The sequence below is a fragment of the Thunnus maccoyii genome, chromosome 9 (genome assembly GCF_910596095.1).
Source record: "Thunnus maccoyii chromosome 9, fThuMac1.1, whole genome shotgun sequence".
Classification (NCBI taxonomy): Eukaryota; Metazoa; Chordata; class Actinopteri; order Scombriformes; family Scombridae; genus Thunnus; species Thunnus maccoyii.
Window position 1 is genome coordinate 6,272,667 of NC_056541.1, and position 8,282 is coordinate 6,280,948.

Genomic DNA, 8,282 nt, shown 5'->3' on the forward strand with positions numbered 1-8,282 from the left:
AAATGTGCTATACAAATAAACTTGGAGCTATGTGTTTGCAATGCGTTTTTAAGATATATGTCTTCAGCTGGAATGAATGGGTGCCGCAGATGGACTGGAAATGTCAGAAAGAATTGTGAGAAGGACTAACATCGTTTGTCCTGGTCTTTTTAAACAGCTTGATTAACGATAAGTGTAGAATTTCACCAGTTTTATCCTTTAAATGCCGGTGAAACATCAGTCGTTTTTAACCTTGAAGCCTGCACATTGTTTAACCTAAAAAAAAATCAAAATATCTGTGCTCACTGAGTGGAAACCACATCCACCAACAAAACTATAACCTTTCATGTCTATAAAGAGTAGAATGCTCACTTAAAAGACACATTTCAGGTGATGCACCACTTTATCCAGCATACCAGCTACAGACGAGCATCCACAATTCAAACAACAAACAGCTTTGTTGTGGCCTTGAGCTATTAATTAACAACAAGGTAGGTTTCACTGCAAAATTACTCTGCTAAAAGAAATAAATACATATTTCCTCAGCTCCCACTGATATTAAGCTCAACTAATCAGATTAGAGCTGCTCTGCCTGTGAGAAATGTTATGTAACGATGCCTCTGACGTACTCAGGTACACGCAATTACTACGTTTCAGTCTGATAAAGTTAAATTTTGTGTGATCTGGAACAAATGGAGAAGGGAGGTTGTATAGTTTGCCTGCTCACCTGGAAAGAAACCTCTCTCTGCTCCTGATCCCTAAGCCTCTGCATCTGTGAAACAGCTCTGTCTGTGTCGCAGCTCTCGAGCATGACACGGGCCTTTGTTCTGTTTATATCTTTCATAGCCATGACTGTATGAGAACACGTCATAAAATTCGAGCCTGGCTGGGTGCACAGATATCCAGCTCGTCCACTGAACCCAGATGGGGCCCTGAGGACGAGGGAGGGAGGGCTGACATAATGCTACCGCAACGCTCCTGGTGCTCTGACATGCACAGAAGCTGCTTGTTATTTTAGGTCATTGTCAAAACAGCAACACAAACACAAAAGAATTGCTCGCTCCTTGTGCACCTTCCACACATGATACACTACCGTCTTCATCCTTCTCCTCCTCCTCCTCCTCCTCCTCCTCCATCTCCTGTTTATCCTTTCTGCTACTGGAGGAATAAGCCAAGAAGCCAAAGGGACAATAAATAAGATGTTTACAGCTGCTCAACAATAGAATCAGAAGAAAAGCCAAAATGACAGTAAATAAGATGTTTACGGCTCCACAATAGAATAAACTTAGAAGTCAAAGGGTCACTATAAAAGATGTTTACTGCTTCAGGATTATCTGCAGGGGTTTACTGTTCAGGACTGTTTATCACCAGAAGTGAAAGGATTTCCTCTTTCCAAACCCTGCCTGCCTGGAGCTTACTACTTCTGTTTCCCTGAAAATAATGGTGTTTTATTTGTATTGTTCCTTAATAGTACATGGTTGTTATAGTATTTTCCTCTTATTTTAGTGATAAAAAAGCAATATTTGGACTCAAATTGAAGAAATCCATTGTGATGTGTTTATAGTTTCTTACTCATCTCAGATAAAATAAAACTATTTTATACACCACAGCAGTGACACTGCTCTTGTTAAGGTCCTCAATAACATACACTTAAACACTGACAGTGGCAGAATTCCAGTATTAGTACTACTAGATCTCAGCGCTGCATTAGACACAGTCGACCACAACATATTACCAGACTGACTAGAAAATTGGGTGGGACTTTCAGGCATTGTACTAAACTGGTTTGAATCCTACTTAAAGGACAGGGACTACTTTGTGTTTATAGGTAATTACACATCTGAGCGGACAAAAATGACATGTGGGGTTCTCCAAGGCTCCATTCTGGGGCCTCTTTTGTTCAACATCTTTCATGGTCCCACTGGCTAAGATTATGGAAAATATGTTACCATAATTATGCACAAAGTTTTCAAACTACATCATCAGGGGACTATGGTCCAACACAAGCACTGAATAAGTGCATTTAACAAATCAACAATTGGATGTGCCAGAATTTTCTTAATTAAACAAAGACAAAACTGAAGTAATTGTTTTAGGAGCCAAGGAAGAACGATTAAAAGTCAGCACTCAGCTTCAATCGGTAATGTTAAAAACCAAGCCAGAAATCTTGGTGTAGTCCTGGACTCAGACCTGAATTTCAACAGCCACGTTAAGACAATTACAAAGTCAGCCTACTATCACCTCAAGAATGAAAGGACTTATGTCTCAGTGGGATTTGGAAAAACTTATCCATTCATTTATCCTCGGTGGACTTGACCACTGTAACAGTGTCTTTACAGGTCTCCCTATAAATTCAGAACGCTGCTGCTCAAGTCCTCACTAAGACTAAGAAAGTAGATCATATCACTCCAGTTCTGAGGTCTTTACACTGGCTTCCTGTTTGTCAAAAAACTGATTTTAAAATACTACTGTTGGTTTATAAAGCACTGAATGGTTTAGGAACAAAACACATTTCTGATCTGCTGCTACGTTATGAACCATCCAGACCTCTCAGGTCGTCTGGGACACGTCTGCTTTCTGTTCCCAGAGTCAAAACTAAACATGGAAAGGCAGCGTTCAGTTTTTATGCTCCACATATCTGGAAAACTGCAGGTCTGCTGCAACTCTCAGTTCTTTTAAAGCACAGCTGAAGACTTCTGTTTGCTGCTGCCTTTCATTAAATCAAATAATTATTAATGTCATACACTGCACTGTAACTTTTATTCTTGTATTTTATACCTGTCTTGTTCTATTTTAGCTTGTTTTTATTTTCTATTCTTAGGTCTTTAACGACTGTTTTTAATTGTATTTTATGGTGTGTTTCTTTTGCACTTCATCTCAATGCTTTTAATGTTTTATGTAAAGCACCTTGAATTGCCTTGTTGCTGAAATGTGCTATATAAATAAACTTGCCTTGACAATGAAAACTGTCTGTTTGTCCTTGACAGGATTAAAGTACTCTCCAAAAATCTGCATGATTGTATATCACAGTGTGTTTTTGATGCAGATCCAGACACAGATTTAAACTTTACATTCTCTTATCTTAAAATAATCTTTTAAGACCTTTCCAGAGCTTCTCAGTGATGGAATAAATTTACCAGCTGAATCAGACATTCCTGGCTCAGCTGGAATCTGAAAGAGTCTGAGTGGTTTTAAAAATATCCTCAGCTGTGACACATGCACGTAACTACAAATCACACTTCCTGGAAGCACAATGTCCAAGACCTATAATTATGAGAATAATAGTCTTATTTTCAGCTGGACTTGCTGTAAAAGTTTTGTCACAGGTTTATACAGCTGCAGCACTTTGAGAACAATGCTGCTCAAGTACTTACTAAGACTGAAATAAAAATAAAAATGAAATAAAGAGCACAATATTCCACTTTTCAGATCACTGCACTGGTTACCTATGAGTTTTTTAACGATATGATTTACAAGACACCTCTGATCTACCTCTGTGTTACAAAGCTTTCAAGTGATCTGGTGCTGCTCTGCTTATTGTTCTGAGAGTTCAAACAAATCATGGTGAAGCAGATTATACTTACTGTGCTCCACATATCGATGACCAAAGAGCAAAACCTCCCATCTGAAAAATGCACTTTTTTGAGAAAACTTGTTTAAAAAAAACTTGTTGTTTTCTTGCAGAATGCTATTTGTTAAGGATACCCAATACATAACACACTGTTTTTGGACTATATTACTATATTATGTGGTATTGTTTACAGTATGTTTGTATGGTTATTACAGTATTGTTAACACATAATATAGTAATATAGTCCAAACACAGTGTATTATATATTGGGTATCCTTAACAAATAGCATTCTGCAAGAAAACAACAAGTTTTCTTTTAGTTTTCTCAAAAAAGTGCATTTTTCAGATAGGAGGTTTTGCTCTTCAGCCATCGATATGTTATCAGGAACAAACTTTCAGAAGATCTGAGGTCTGCTGCTTCTCTAAATATTACATAAAGGCTAACAATGTAGGTATTTATTTCTGCTGCAGTGAAACGGCACAATAACTTTTATTCCTGTCTATTATTTATTATTTTGTCTATTTTCATGTTTCATCTTACAATATAATATTTTGATTTATTTTCTATGTCTATGTGATTGTATGTTTCAATACCCTTTAATGCCTTATGCAATGCAATGATCTTGCAGTGTAATTAAAATCACAATTGTTCATCTAATTTCATGTCTCTTCAAAAAACTTATGTCAAAGTGATTTTCAAATGTATTGTTCTTTTTTTTCATTACCGAAAGGACGAACAAAAGATCTTTGATGAGACAGGCTGTGTTGTTGGCAGTGATACTAAGAATAACGACCACACCATTTAGCATCTAAATAGACTGATGTTGACATTTACAGGTAAGTTTTTATACTGTGCTACAACTAACAAGCTACTGCAATTTGCCATAAAGCCTGAAAACTCTGCTTTCCCCCAGTGGATGTTGGTTTTTTGGTAGCTTGTTGAAAAAGCCAAGGTGCAACACGAGACTTGTAGACATAGAAGAAGAACATATTAGCTGGAACACCAACAGTGTCATTTACTGCCAGCAAATGATCGAGTTATGTTACTGTTTTATGCAAATCTAGTTTAAAATGAAGTTGATTTCACTATATGCAAAGAAGTTCTTTGGCTTCTAGAAGGAAAAAAGCATCTTCTTAAAGGGTTAATACTAGAACTGAGACAATTAATTAATATATCGATTAGTCAATCGCCTGAAAATTGATTGGAAACAATTGAATAATTAAAAATTTTAATTTTCAAGGAAAAATCTTGAATGATAGTAAACTGAATATTTTTGGGTTTTGTACTGTTTGTTGAACAAAAACAAGCAATTTAAAGAACTTGCACAGTGGGAAAATGTGATGGGCATTGATTAGTTGCTCTTGTTAATACACAGACAGGGTATGATGTCATGATACCACGATATCAACAAATATTAAATGTAATTTTCTTCTATTTTTTTTCCTAAATCAAAAGAGAGCATACTACATGCAAATTTACAGAGCAGATCTGTATACCGTAGCAGGAAAACAATGCAATCTAATTACATTTGGACCATGAACCTGCCTTTTCAACATCAGGAGAGAAAAGGTAGAATTGGTGCCATCTGAGTTATAAAAATCCCCCCTCAACATCACTCATATGATTTCATTTGCTCTCACTGTCCAAAAAAATGTTCCACCTGGTGACTGGCTCAGTGCATCAACTGTGACTCAGAGAGTATTAGTGCCAGAGCAAACACAGCCTCTGTGGCTTATAATTGACAGTTTTATGCTTCTTTAGTTTTACTCCCCCACAATGCTGCCTGAAACCACAACAGGATCAAATCAAACAAGATCTTAAAATTTGGTAAATTCTTGTAAACTTAGCTGCTGGCTGAGACAAACCAGCCCCTCCTCTCTACCAGCGGTATCTTTAGCAGTGAATTACATCAGCAGCAGAGGGAGGAGGACAGAAGACAGGAGGAAAGACTGTAGCTGTGCACTTTGAATCGGTTTGTGGTGACAGATGGGTTGAAATTGTATGACGTGTGTGGATTGTGTTTCATAGACGATTTTGCAACTTGGGTAACGTCAGACAAACATACAAGACTCATGTCTCTCCGTGTGTATGACGATTATTCATGATAAAAGTTGAGGGCCATGCAAATAACAGGAGTTTCCCAGGAGACACGAAAAAACGGGAGCACAGCGGGAAAAACGGTAGCGTTGGCAGGTCTGGTAGTTTGGATGGGAGAGAGGAAGGTAGGGTGGTGTGGAGGAGGGTTGTTGTGAGTTAGGGGTTCAAACTCATTTTGAGGTTCATCAAAGGAAATGATATAAGGAAAATTAGTCTGGTGGCATTGACCTGTGAGTTGAAGGAGAAAAGTGTGAAATTTTGATTGCAAAAGTGTTGGGTGATGGCGGCGTGTTAATCAAATGTAAAGACAAAAAGCAGAGAGAGACAGAGATGAAGTTGACAAAAATGGTGGACAAAGCCAAGAAGACAGGTGATGAGCCCTTTGTGAGAGGTGTTATATATGGTGGTAAAGTTATTAGCATTAAATGTCTGCAAGCAAGAAGGTGAGGAGAAAAAGTTGATTGTTAATCAGTGTTGCTGGATTTCCAAGAGAGGGTGTTGCCTGATTAAAGTGACAGTGGGATATATATCTTACAATGTAGGAGCATATGTCACACCAAAAATCAAATGCCAAAAATATGGATATATTGCAGTAGGGTGCAAAGGGGAAACAAGTGTAGAGGGTGTGGAGGTGATTGTGAATATGGGAAATGTGAGGATAGGGCAGAGATGAAATGTGTTAATAATGAAGGTGCATGTAGTGTGGCCTGTGGTGGCTGTGAAGTGAGAAAGAAGGCAGTAGAAGTGCAGAAGCTAAGAGTGAACATGGATATATCTTATGTAGAAGCAGAAAAGGTGGTTCAGAGGGAGCATAGTTGTGGAGAGGAGAGAAAAAGAAATATCAGAGAAGGAACAGTCAGCTGAACAGATGGGAGATGGAGATAGATTGCTGGTAAATAAAGAGAATTTTGTGTATTTCATGGCTGAACTGCACGTTCCAAGCAAGGGGAGGAATCTGAGAAGATTGAAATAATTGCAAAGAGTGCAGCAAGATATTTAAATTTTACAAGGAATATTTGGGATGGATGTTAAGGAAGAGATTAAAAAACAGGAACAGAAGAAGAATTAAAGAATAATTTAAAGGATTTCTTAAGGGGTTACTTTAGATTTTGTGATTTAAGGATATGTGTGCATAAGAAGGGATATAGAAGGTAGTAATGGAGGAGAAAATTAGAAAAAGGGAAAGATCAGTTGTGCAGTTGTCGAAGTTGGGTTAGGAGAAGGACGTTTGGTTATTGTGAATATCTATAATCCATATCAGAGGTTGGATTGGAAGCATTGGAGGCAATAAAGGGACTAGATAGAAGAAGGGTCATTTGGTGTGGTGATTTTAATGCCCATAGTACTCTTTGAGGAGGGGATAGGACTGATGGAAATGGTTTGATAGTGGAGGAATTGATGGACTCCTTTGGACTTGTGTGTTTAAATTATGGAAATTTCACAAAGATTGATTGTAGCGCAGGCAATGAGTCAAGTTTAGACTTGACATTAGCATCACAGTCCTTGGCAGATATTTGTTTATGGGAGGTAAAGAAATGACCATTACCCCATTTTATGTAAAGCACATAGTCAAAGCAGGTTGGGCTTAGAAGATACATCAGAAGGGTAGGTATTTGGAAATTCTCAGTGGTAAAAATTCAGAGAGATAAGTGAAACAAGTTTTAAAAATACAGATAGAGAGCACGGTATATAAATATTTAATGGAAATGTCAGAGATGCTATAATTGGAGCCGCCAATCAGACAATTATAAGGAAAGCTGGTATGAAAAGGTGGAAATTGTTTCTATGGTTGAATGATGAATGTAGTATGGTAATAAAGAAACATAATAAGGCTTTTAAGGCATTAAAAAACTCAGAATTTACAACATTAGTATAAAAGAATGCAAGCAGTGGTTTGAGGGACTATTAAAGAAGCCAAAAGGAAGTACATTTTGTGACTCCACAGTGAGAAACACTCTGAATAACCTGCTGGCTAATGAAGATGAAGCAAAAGCAGATAATGTTAGCTAAGGCATTGGTTGAGGTTCATAGTTATGGAAATATGTCACAACAGGAGATAAGAGGAAGACAAAAAACAAGTGAAGGAAATAAAGAATTGCTGGAAAGAGAGAAATAGAGGGATGATGCAATTAATTCTCCATTCATATTAGAGGAAATGAAACAGGCTTTATGTACCACGTAGTGGTAGCAGTATTTTTGATGTGCGAAAAGATTATGATTTATCGTCGAAAGAGGCGTTACTAAAATCAAAAGAATAGGAATATCAGGGTAAAATGTTCAGATGGGTGAAGAAATTTTGTATGGATGCTGAGAGTGGGAAGAACTTTTTCAGAAAGCTATGTTATGGATAATGAAACATCACAAGGAAGTGTTATAAGTCCTTTGTTGTTTTCAGTAATGATTGAATGATAATTGATGATGTGTATGATAATATTGGGCAAAGTATAGAGAGATCTTTGTTTGCAGATGATGGTGCGCTGTGGAAAAGAGGCATGAGTGTTGAATATGTTGTGAAACAGTTGCGGGAAAAAATTAAGAGTAGAGAAGTGGTCTTTGCAATGGGGATTTGATATCCCAGTGAGGAAACAAATACGCTTTTCTTTACAAGGAAGAAAATTGGAGCTGAAAAGGATC